Source organism: Lissotriton vulgaris, chromosome 4_1 (genome assembly GCF_964263255.1).
Source record: "Lissotriton vulgaris chromosome 4_1, aLisVul1.2, whole genome shotgun sequence".
Lineage (NCBI taxonomy): Eukaryota > Metazoa > Chordata > Amphibia > Caudata > Salamandridae > Lissotriton > Lissotriton vulgaris.
This window is the reverse complement of record NC_141691.1, coordinates 1,031,923,547-1,031,936,193: the sequence shown is the minus strand read 5'-3', so window position 1 is coordinate 1,031,936,193 and position 12,647 is coordinate 1,031,923,547. Positions and strand designations below refer to the sequence as shown.

General features: G+C 43.4%; 1 protein-coding gene across 1 annotated transcript in view; it reads right to left on the bottom strand.

Moving 5' to 3' along the window:
* SEMA5A (semaphorin 5A) overlaps positions 1 to 12,647 on the bottom strand; it is a 1,998,383-nt gene that overhangs the window by 364,290 nt on the left and 1,621,446 nt on the right. The gene's annotated exons all lie outside the window — the stretch shown is intronic.

Below are 12,647 nucleotides of genomic sequence, written 5' to 3'. Positions count from 1 at the left end.
AAGTCTGCGCTACTCAAAGTGGATAAACGATTAGACACCACCAACAGAAATTCTAATCTCAAGTCCCTCTGGGATAATCATAACATTTTATACAAAGGGAATACACTGCACAAAGAGACCTGGATTGACAGAGGTATATTTTTTCCATACCAACTATTCGATTCAGCTTATCCCTTAACATTCAAGGAAATACAGACTAGATATAACCTAGACCCCCTGGAGTTTTATCACTTCTTAAAAATAAAGGCAGCTCTGATGAAAGCTCAACTTTCAGCCTCATCACCCTCACTGCCTCAATATATGACGAGAATAAATAGATTAGGGCACCAGGTCTCTAGGATCTACAAATTGATTCGCCCACAACAATCTTCTGTCAATAAGAAGCGCATATCATTCTGGAAGTCACACTTCTCCTCCCCGATCTCTGACGCCGACTGGTCCAAAACTTGTAACTCTGTCTCGAGAAGCAAAATTTCACCAGCCCTTTCCCAGGCAAGGGGGCATATTACCTAGAAGTGCGTTAGAAAATGCACAACGCACATTCCCATATCGCCGGCTATCGCCGGATTTTTTCACCGTGATAATAGCGCGCAATTATCAATGCGCATCACGTAGGCGAAATGAAATCCGCCGATTGTCGGCGATATGGCACATTAGCGTATGAAAAAAAACGTTGTTTTTATGTGCTAATGTGTGCATTGATAATATGGGGGGTGGAATCCGCGTTATGATCCACACCCCCATGTTATCAATGCCCTAACACCTGGTCAGAGCAGGCGTTGGGAGACCTGCGATAAACGAGTTTATCGCAGGTCTGCCTCTCCTAACGCCTGCCTTGGTAATAGGGTGTTCCCACCTCCAACCACATTTTACATGTGGTTGGACGTGGGAACACCCACTTTGCATGTCATTAGCGATGTTTGTCGCCGAAACTCAAAGTGGGCTTGAGCCAGGAGTTAAAATGCCCTTGTGGATAGGGCTCTAGAAGTATCGCTGCTTTCTCAGCACAATTCGCCGAAAAAGCGGCGATACTTCCCCTTGCTAATATGCCCCAAAGTTCTGTCTTCTAAATAAGGCCTACTGGACACCAGCCCAGTTACATACACACAAGATTCGAGAAGACCCTACCTGCTGGAAGTGTCGGGAAGAGATAGGAGACCTAGCCCATCTTTTATTATTTTGTAAATGTGCAGAACCCTTTTGGGGCAGGGGTTTTGGCTTCATCTCTAACCTTTTTACATGCTCCCTCAAAAGGGAACTTTCCACGCTGACATTTGGTTTTCTAAGAGTAGAATCCCTGAATGACACAGATAGTGCCTTTCTAGATCTACCCCTGACAGCAGCAATTATGAACATACTAAATACCTGCAGATTTAATTTTTTTTAATGTGCTCTCTCTCTCTGGCATCATCTTGCTATGTCAATCCCCAGTGTGAAATACATGGTGCTGGAGGGAGCTGTTACTGCCGCCCCTCCACCCATCCAAATGTAAGGTGGATGGAGGGTAAAGGATGAAGGAAAAGGGCGAGGGGTGGAAAACTAGTTATAGGGGAAGGGCGGGAAGAGTTAAACTACTACGGAGTGGGAGGAGTGGGGGAGGGAGGAGGAAAAAAAGAGGCTGAGGTAGTGTGGGAAATGAACTGCTGGGGGGGAGGGTTGGAAGCACAAAAAATGTGATAGGAAGGTATGAGTCAAGAAAAGGAGGATCAAAAAAGTTTCCAACTTTTTTAAAGTTTGAGGGGACTTTTGAAAAAATTGCAGGATTTTTACAAAAGGCCCTATTTCTTAATTTTTTTGCAAATCTCAAAATTGCAACATTCTGAAGGGTCTGTAAAAACATGGTGACTACAGCCAATAAGTAAGGGATGACTGGAACTTTGAGCAGGCTGAGCGGGCTGAGAAGATCGTAGCTGCGGGAGAAAACAGCCTGACAAAACAGCTTGACCGGCCATTAGCCCAACCTTACCTCGGCTGTGGAGAGCCGCTCCCGGGGCCACTTGAAGCCGCGTATGGCCGCGTAAGGCCCTGCAGACCCCCCTGAAACCCCCTAAAGCCCCTTGAGCCCTCGGTGGCCCACCGAAATCTGCCGCTACCTCTCCCGTCCTCGGTCCTGGACATGGAGCAGCCGTGAGGGCCACGTGGAGAAGAGGGTACAGCCCCGCCCTGGTGCCGGTAACCGTGGGGGGGCCCTCAGCTGGACAGGTGACAGCCGGACCGGACTGTCACCATGACCGCCTGGATCCCCTTGTCCGCCGGCCCGTTGGAGCAGTGGCCACAGCAGAGGCGATCCTAGCGGTAGGCGGAGTGTGGACTGCAAAGGGTGGACTGCTCCTAGCGATGGACTGCATTGGACCGGAACTAGGGGCAAGCAGAGCAGTTTGGCGGCAGCGGCAACAGTAGCTGGTGACCAGTAACAAGCAACTAGCAACCGTGCTCCTGTGGTGGCGCTGAGGAATTGCGCGTCCGGCCAAACAGAAACAGTAACAGAGGGAATTGAACCACTGCTCGCGGCTCACCATCCACCGGCCTGACTAAGAACCGTGAGCCGTGTCCCCACCGTGAGCCCAGGAGCCCAGGTGGATCGGCGTAGGCTGCAAGGAGCAGCAGGTGGCGCGCGTATAACACAAGCGCAGGAGGAAGCGCAGGAGGTAAAGGGAGTGATTCAACAGGCGGCCTCGAAGGAGAGGGTGGAAGGAGAGGGTTTGAGCCCCCACTGCAAGCTGCAAACTGTAACAGCCCCCTCCACCCTCACCTAGCCCTTACAAACTTCACTTTCACCAGCAGTTGTAGGGAAAAGGGGAGAGTTGGGGTCTCACTCAGCAGCCTCCATCACCACTAACGCCTCAGAGCAAAGCCCAAGGAACTTCATAATCAGCCAATAACTAGTTAACATCTACTCTGCGTGGGCACGGGCAATCACCCCTCCCAACGTTTAACAAACCTGAAGACAAAGGGCCTCTTTTGTTGTGTAGCTCATACTGCTTCTGGCCCTGACCAAGGAACAAAAGGAACAAAGGGAAGAGGGGAAAAATAAATATACGTAATCAGCCATACCCACATAACTACTTCAAAACACAACAGAATGAGATCTGGAACAAAGCGGAAAACAACTCTAAGCAAAAAGCAGAAAAAATCTAATCCAAAACCCGGGCGACCTACCAAAGACGCCTCTAATCCTTCAACAGACGGTGAGTCTGTGGCACAGAGAGAAATGGAGGGGTTGGACACAGTAAGTTTGGTTCCACTACCTGAGAATCCCGGCCCAGGGACAGGAAAACAACAGCAGCAAAAAATAAACAAATTCTTTTTTCTAAAAGACCCGGTCTCGGCGATTTTTGCACCGACAAAGGAGGTGCAATATCTCCCTAGCCCAATTCAGCCGGATATGACTAAATCGTTACTCCCCCTAGGGACACTCTACAAAGACAAAAAGCAAATGGACCCTCCCCCCATTGGGAGTTCAACTAATCTGTCCGGCCTAAAGGGTCAGATAGAAAAAAATTAGCCTCTTGAAATAACAAACGGAAATTGTGTTGGCCCAAGTTCACAAAACACCTGAGCACCTCGAGAACACAGATCCTAAAACGGACACGATTACTAAAACACTGAGGGCCCGATGTAGGTAAATCCCATTTACCGAATTTGAAATACCGAATTTTACCGATTCGGTATTTCAAAATCGGTAAATGGGATGTAGGTCCCAACATCTGGAATCGTTACCGATTCCTTACAAATTCGGTATTTACCGATTCGGTAAATACCGAATCGGTATTTGCTATTGAATCCTATGGGCCTTTGAAGCCCATCGGATTAAAGTCAAATACCGAATCGGTATTTTCCGAATCGGTAAATACCGAATTTGGCAAGGGTGCAGGGGGTGTCACTTTGACACCCTCTAGCACCCCCAAAACGGGCATGTGTGCAATGTGGCACACAGACATGCCCTAAGGGCACGTCTGTCTGTCATATGGCACATGTGTACATGCACAGGTGTGCATGTACACAGGAATCGGTATTTTACCATGGATTTGTATTCCATGGTAAAATACCGATTCTGTAAGCCATGTGCTGATGGAACATTGGCTACCTACATTGCATTTTCGGTAATTTTACCGAATCATTATCATTACCGAATCAGTAATTATTACCGATTCGGTAAATTTACCGATTCGGTAATGATAACGATTCGGTAAAATTACCGAAAATGTGCCCCTACATCTCGATAGCCCTTTACCGATCGGAAACGGACGAAAATCTGTATTTTCGGCCGATTCCGATCGGTAAAGGGCTACCTACATCGGGCCCTAAGCCCACTAAGAAGACAAGACATAAAGGGCATGCACACATCTGCATCACATCTCCTGGCATCACAAGGCCAGGAGTCGCTTGAAAATATTTTTGCAATCACAGGGTCCCAAAACCTTAGCAATATTGACCACTCTAAGTTGAACAAAACATTTCAAGGGAACGAACCAGGTGGCATGTTTAACCATACATACAAAGGGGCGGATGGAAATGCAGACCTCCCATTACCTTCAAAACAGATATCAACAACTAATACAAAAACAAGGAGAGCAGTACAACTCGGGCAACCTACAATGGAACAGTCCACCATAAAGGAATACAGGCAAGAGCCACTGGCGTCAACTCCACGAAATTTAGAGGTTCGCAGCAGCAGCCACAGAATCCTAATTGACGACACTGCTAGCAACGGTAGCGACGTAAAGGAGAAACCCCACTTGGAACCTATTTTAATTTCATCAACAAGCAGGATTGAACAGCCGGACGATTACCTAGGGAACGGATGCAGTTTACAATCCAACACAAACTGGGGGAAGGCCCTAATAAGCACGTTGGACCAGGCAATAAGAGCATTAAACTTCCAATCCGACAAAATGGAGGTTCAAATAGAGTTAATAAACATCATCGCTGAGCATATATCTAAAATAAGTCTCAAGACCGACACAATAATAACCCTACTGGTCAAAAAGGAAAACGCGGAAAAAAACAATCAACAAATACAGACCGGCTAAGCCAAGGAAACAGATTTCTAATCCAAAACAATGCAAAACAAAACATCTGTAACTGTGGGAGCATAATTGAAAAATTGGCGTCCCTCCCAGATATTCTAAACGACATTCTAGGAGTGGTGAAATCTTCATGTGATCTAAAGGGAAATCGGGAACATACCGACAACTCCTTGAATAAAGAAATTTCAATAGCTCCTAATGACCGATCAAAAAGGATCTCTCCCAAAAAAGGGGCTCGGAAGGTCACAAGTACAGAGTCCGAAGAAGGGTAATGAAAACCAAGTGGAACAAATAAACGACGGTCCGCCATCCTCTCCATCTGTACATCAGGACAACCTAACAAAACGGCAAAGGAAGAGAGCCAGGAAGGGAAGGCCAAAACAAAAAAAAAAAATTACAACATAGCCACCGAACACCTCTACCCAATCTTCATAAAGAACGTAAGTCAAGGACACGAAATAAACAGAGACACGTCGAAATAACGGTGGAATCCACACATAAATTAGATTCAATATCCTCCGACGGGCCAAGGCCGACCAAACAACTAACAGTAGGCCCACACAAATCCAGCTGGACAACTAAACAAACAGTACAGTCAAGAAAACCTGTGGACAAGCACTCAAATGAATGCGTAAAGGTACCGGCTCTTCAAGATGCATCCCGCTACACAGAGGTTAGCCTGCCCTCACTACAAACAAATGAAAGAGAGAAAGTACGAAAAAGAACCAATGGGCCCGTGAGCGAAAAAACAAATCAAAACAGGGAACCAAAAACCTCTCACTTGGGAAAAGACCAGATGGCACTAAAGATCACAATAAACGGTCCAAGTAGGAGGGTTACCATAAAGAGTGGTTCCCAAGAATACAAACAACAACCACAACACATATCACCCAGATTTGTGAAGACATTAGAAAAGAGTACTGTGACAAGTAAAGACCAAGCAAAATACACCAATACAAATAAAGGGCACACACGTACAAAAGACTTGCCAATGAACCGGGAAGGAAAACACATACCAGAACTGGATGAAATAGAAACAGTTGTGACATTTATCCCGGAATATGCAACAAAGGGAAGACAAGACATCCTTAACCACATGGCTGCTAGGCGTTTTCCCGTCCTGTGCTGCAAATTGTTGTTTTTCATTGTTTTATGACGAGCTGGCCTTGTCATCAGCGCACGGCAGGTAAGCGCCATGACGAGCCCAGCTCGTCATTAGCTTCGAAGGGGTTAACAGAGGAAACATTCTTAAACTAGTTAAGGAAATTCCGGAACTAAACGGAATAGTTTCTCAAGACATGGAAGCGGTAGAGTTCAAGCAAAACAAAGCTAGGCCGGATACCAAAAACTCGGTCACCACCTGGAAATCAAAAGAACTAGCAGTAAAAATGTACTCTCACAGAGCAACATTCGAGAGTTGGGGAATCACATTGCTGCAACATAAACAACCGAGATACCCCTACCCCCTCTACAACAATTCAGACCATCAAAAAGACATAGAATCACAAAGTCCCAAGGTAAAAACGTGCCTACACACAGCCCGAGCAACATCTCTGGACAAAAGAACAGACATAAAAACCATCTCAAAAAGCCAAACTGTCAATTACCGGCTTCACTGTAGCAATCAAGACTGGTCATGGATCCCATCAGCACTAAGCAAAAAGAGTTCCTCGAAAAGACACAAACACCACTGTCAGAGAACAAACAAAAGGACAGCACATGGAAGATTCATACTCAGAAACAATCAAACTATGTTCTTGGAATGTGCACGGGTTTAGTAGCATGGAGCAGGACCATGAAACCCAATTATTTTTTGAGGGACAAGACATAATACTTTTACAAGACACTTGGAACTCGTCCCATTTAGGAATTCCTGGCTACACAGATTACCACATACTCGCAGAGAGGCATTCAAAACACGGGCACCCACGAGGAGGCCTGACAACCCTGATTTCACAAAAATATAAGTGGGACCAAGAGGAACTGGACGCTGGGCTAAACTGGGTCCAAGCTATAAAAATTACAATAAAGCCCGAGCACCAATTACTGCTATTAAATATTTATATACACCCAGAACGAAAAGCAAAAAAGGAAAAATTGGGAACACAAATCCAACTTATTAAAACTCTTCAAAAAACAAACAAACTCAGCTCTATGATCATCTCGGGAGATTTCAATTGTAACTTACTCAGCCCCGACAAGGGTAGACCAAACAGGGAAAAAAGGCCAGTACAAGGGTCCTACCAAGCAAAATGGGGCAATTTAATCTCAATGGGCCTAACAATTTTAAACAGTAAGAAAAAAGGTCACTCCCTGCCATGCCCCACTTACATGAGCGGCAAGGTCAAATTGACCATTGACTTCACAATTGTAAGCGCGAGCATGATAAAATCTATAGTAGAATACTCAATAGTTCCGCGTTTGGAAAGTGACCACTTCCTGCAAATTTTATGGATGACCATCGCAGTTCCAAGAGCAGAAACTTTATGTTCACTACAGTTACATCCAGAAAAATTTAACCTGCGGAAAATAAAATGGAGGGGAGGAGAAACAAAGAAAATCATGACAACAGCTAGCAATTTTGTGGCAAAACTAGGGAGCCTTGAAAACGGAGATCCTGTAAATAACTGGGAAAACTTAATGGAGGAACTTAAAGAAAAACACTCAGTTAAGTCGAGGGCGATTAGAGACGGAAAAGGAATGGCAGCAACATGGTTCAACGCGGAACTTAAACAAGAAAAAAGAAAATTAGCCAGGGCACAAAGATCGGCCGCCAAGGGACACATCTCAAACAACATAGACATTAGATCAATGAGAAAAAAATACAAAAAAAAATCATGGACGGCGAAGGAACAATACAAAGCACAGATTTGGGAGAAACTACTAATTACAAGCAAAAAAGCATCTTCCAGAGAGTTCTGGGCCCTCATTAATGAATTAAACTCAGGAGAAACACTACAACAGGACCCTGGGATTAGCGACGAGGCTTGGGGGATTCATGTAAAGAATTTATACCTAAAAAAGGAACCCAACAAAAACAAAAACAAACAAGGCTAACCTAACAACATTGAAGATGACCGTTTTAAACGCACACACGTTAGTTCAAGGCTGCATGACAACGCAAACTTAGAAATAAATTCCACTTACCAAGACGTTTTGACCACCTGTGCCCAAATAAAAACGGTAATTCAAAAATTAAAGCCAGAGGGGGCACCCGGGCCAAATGGCCTTCCAACAGCAGTTTACAAAACAGACGAAGACCTTTGGGCTGATTACTTAACAGTGCTATTCAACCACATTTTCACAAAGGGAATCATTCCGGCCACCTGGAAAGGGAACATTATCCATCCAATCCACAAGAAAGGAGATCGAAAAAATCCAGGGAGTTATCGACTGATCTCCCTAATTGACGTTGAAGCCAAGTTATACGCTTCGTGCCTACTGGAAGAGCTGCAGGACTGGGAAAAACCAATCAATAAAATTCCTAGGTTCCAAACCGGTTTCAGATCAGGGATGGGGACATCCACAAATTTGACCATCTTGGGCCTGCTAATGAATGGAAAACGCCCCCAAAAAAATCAACAACTATACGGATGTTTCGTAGACATAAAATCAGCCTTTGACCACGTAAGCAGGTCAAGGCTTTGGAGCAAGCTAAGAAAATGGGGGATGCCAGAAAATCTAATAAATGCTTTAGCCGGCTTTCACAGCGAAACATGGGCAAAGGTCAAACAAGGGAACGGGACCGGCATCACAAAAAAAATTGAGACACAGGACGGCTTAAAACAAGGCTGTGTCCTTGCCCCCAGCCTCTTTAACCTATATCTAGCAGATATCGGACATAACCTAGACGTATTGGAGAGCCACGCCCCGAAACTCGGCAACACCCCGGTCCCTATCATGCAGTACGCTGATGATATAGTACTACTAAGTAAAACCCCAATTGGTCTGCAACGCCTAGTAAATACATTATCGCCCTACCTTGCACAAGAAAAATTGGAACTTAATAAAGAAAAAACAAAAGTGCTCCGGCTTGTGGAGGGGAAGAAACTGAATTTCAGATGGTCAATTAACAACTCAGTCCTTGAAGAGCAGGTTTCATACAAATACTTGGGGATGACCGTTGAGCAGGGCAACACAAAAAAAAGGCACATTCTGGTATTAACAGGGAAGGCGCAATCTCTAATTTATGGATACAGGCAACTGCAAAAAACAGTGGGTGGCCCAAATTACACGCACTTACTCAAAGTAATGGCCGCACAAATAATACCCACCTTATCATACGGGTTAACTGCTTGGCTAGGAGGGGAATCAACAATCCTAAACAAGTTACAAAACAAAATATATATGGTAGTGTTTAATCTGCCACTCTCAGCTGCGCCCGCCCAAGTTCATTTAGAATTTGGTTTGCAGAACCTAGAAATCCGGTCTATGTCCACGTTTGCAAAACTGTGTCATAAGCTCCGTTCTGCCGAAAGCGAGTCAGTGGACAACATCTGCTGGAAGGAAATAAACTACCAGGAAGTCTATCCCAACACCACTCAATGGGGAAAACATCTTAGCGAAAGTCTGACTACACTGGCCCTACATGAAGTATGGAAAAAAAATATCGACCATGCGCAATTTTGTAAAGTTGCAAACGGACTTGCAAATAGGATTTCTTTGCTAAAAGACAAAACAATCTTAACCAAACGGCGACACGCCTGGACAGTAATTAACTCATACATCAACCAAAAACCACAAGGATACTTAGCTTCGCATTATAGCCAACACCTAAAAAAAGCTTTCATAGCGTACCGAATGGAGATGCACCACTCAAAAGATCTACGGCCCTCGTGGAAATCGCAACTCGAAAGTGCCAACTGTAGACTATGCGGATATCAAAAGGAAACACTGATCCATTTGTTATGTGCATGTCCGGCCATATTGGCTTTAAGAAGAAGGCATGTACGGGCATTTTTTATCACATTAAAGATTCGCACATGCAGGCAAGCAGTGATAAGCTGGCTAGGAGGTGCCTCACCCATTCTGTCAAGCCGGGGAGTTAAATTCATGGCAGAGGTAATAAAACTGATTCAAGAAACTGAACAGACACCCACCACTTAGCATACACAGTGGTCAAGAGAAGGAAGAACGCGGTGGTAGACCGGTCATGCTGGAAAACTCCGCCGGACACACACATTGTGTTTTAATGAATGAAACATGTACAGAGAGGTCCCTTCCTGGGACAGAACTTTTAGACTCTTTTTAGTCCTGAAAACAGGTTATTTTACTTTTTCCTTTTTTTCTGTTTTCTTCTTTTGTTTTTATCTTATTCGAATATTGTAAAGATTTTTACTAACCAAACAATAAAAAAATGATGATGATGATAAAGTGATAGACACCATAGCTAAGAAATAAGATGAAGATTAAACTTCTGTTGATGGACTCTAAATCTAAAGAGTGCGAAGATTACTAGGATTTGAAGTGATGGTGACTACAGCTAAGAAGTAAGCGGACAGCTAGGACTTAAACTGATATAGACACTCCTAAGAAATCAAGAGAGCCTCTAATAACAATTATATTTTGATTTCTAACTAAAATGTAAAAACAACATACTTGAAATGCCTAATTTTCACAGTACATTGAACAATACTTCATGTTAAAATAGACCATAGAAATTTGAGTCTGCAAATCAAGGTAAATTCTTGAAAGCAAGCCACTCAGTACGTTTGAATCATCTGCGAATATGTAGTTGTACTTTTGGGGATTTAAGCTTTTCACCTATGTTTAATTAAAGCATATGACTCAGTTTGAAATGTGTATAATTAATGTGCACCATGGATAATGACAACGTTTTGGCTGTTTTGACATCACTCTACCAGAATTGGTTGCAGAATAAACCATCACATTAGGTAATACTGTTTGATACAGGCTGCTGTAGGGTTGGCCATGGCCTGGCCCAAAATACCAGAGGTTAGCTCTGTGCATTTTAATCTTGATACTAATATCCACATTAGAAGACCTCATTGTGTGTTGGGTGAGGAATCAACAAAATAAATTTGAGAAAGCCAGACAGTGGGCTCCCAATGTTTGCAATAGTGCAGAACACACCATAAACAACTCCTGTTTTATCATTATAGCTCGATAAAATATCATATTGTTGAATCATTGACATTACTCTACCAAATCACACTTCGAAAACTATTTAACAAAAATCCACTTGTTTATCTTTTTGTCTGTTGAAAAAGGGATCACTACATATTGCTAAATATAAAGGATAGAAGATATTGGTTGCACTGTACCTTTGAATCAATAAGGAAGTAAAGGCAACAGTTCAAGAACAGCACAATGTGAATATTTATTCAGAGAAATGAAATTTGCACAGGAAAAGAGCTTGTGATGATAAAGCTCTGAGAGTCATATGATGGAAGAAATGTTCTTAGAACTATGACAGTCCATAACCATTAAAGTAATTATGGAGTCAACATCGGCTTCCATAAACAACACAGGGAACCAATGCAAGCCATATGAACTTCATAAATGTCAACCTTCTACAACTGCACATCAAATCTCGAATCGCTTTACAGTTTAACAAGGGCACGTGGCAGCAATAAAATGGAACAGACTTTGTTACAAGTGCTACAGTGATTTGGAAGGAAAAGGTAATTGTTGCCCAGTTGGGTACCAAGAGAATTTGGCTGCAGAGAGCATCGATAATCTCTAGGTGACATACCAAATGGCAAAACAGGCAGATGGCAGTGGAACCACCAACTCCAATACGTTATTCCCCAAAATCCCATAATGAGAACAATTCTCCTCCTTTCAAGGGGATTTAATGAAGCCCTGGTATCAGTAATGCCAGAGGAAGAGAAATATTAGGCTCCCGTGTGCCCTACTTATACTAGTGCTCATACGCTCAATTTTGAGTTCTGAGTTTAATTTAATTTGTGCTGGTAATAGGAATAACCAGTCCTACTGGAATCATGAGTTCTGCAGGAATAGAACAGATCCAGTGTATTTCACTGCTAAAAGGAGATGCTGCTTTTTGGTGAAATACTGGGTGAACCATGAGCAAAAGCTAAGAGTTTCAAGACTGGAATTGCTGGATTCCACCAATAAATCCTCGTTTAAAAGGGGACCCCGAGAGACACAATTATTATCGCTGGTAAATACCCCCTCTGAATACCAGTATTCCAGTACTGGTATTTTCAGCAGCTGACTTATCTGGTATTTGTAAGGGAACTAGCATACAAGCCTGCCTTCAGGTATGTCAGCATGCTTGAAAACATACTCTGGGAAGGAACCACCGGCGTTTGTCTGTTGCTGCGGGACCTCCTCGCACATTAAGGCGATCAAACATTGCAACATACATGTTTGTGTTGATCAGAAAGAAAATGTTTGTGTGTACCTGGTATGTGCCCTAAGTACATTTAACATACATTTGAAATGTTAATGGGCATCTAATGCCGTATAAGGGCTCATTGAGTAAATCCCTTACCTGAAAGACAGAGATGAATACAATTCCGCTTTTTCTATCTAACTTCCATAATGAGCTACACTGATAAACGTATGCTTGGTAAATTAAACGTATGCTGCATCATCTGGTTTATTAATTTAAGTATACATTTAATTTTT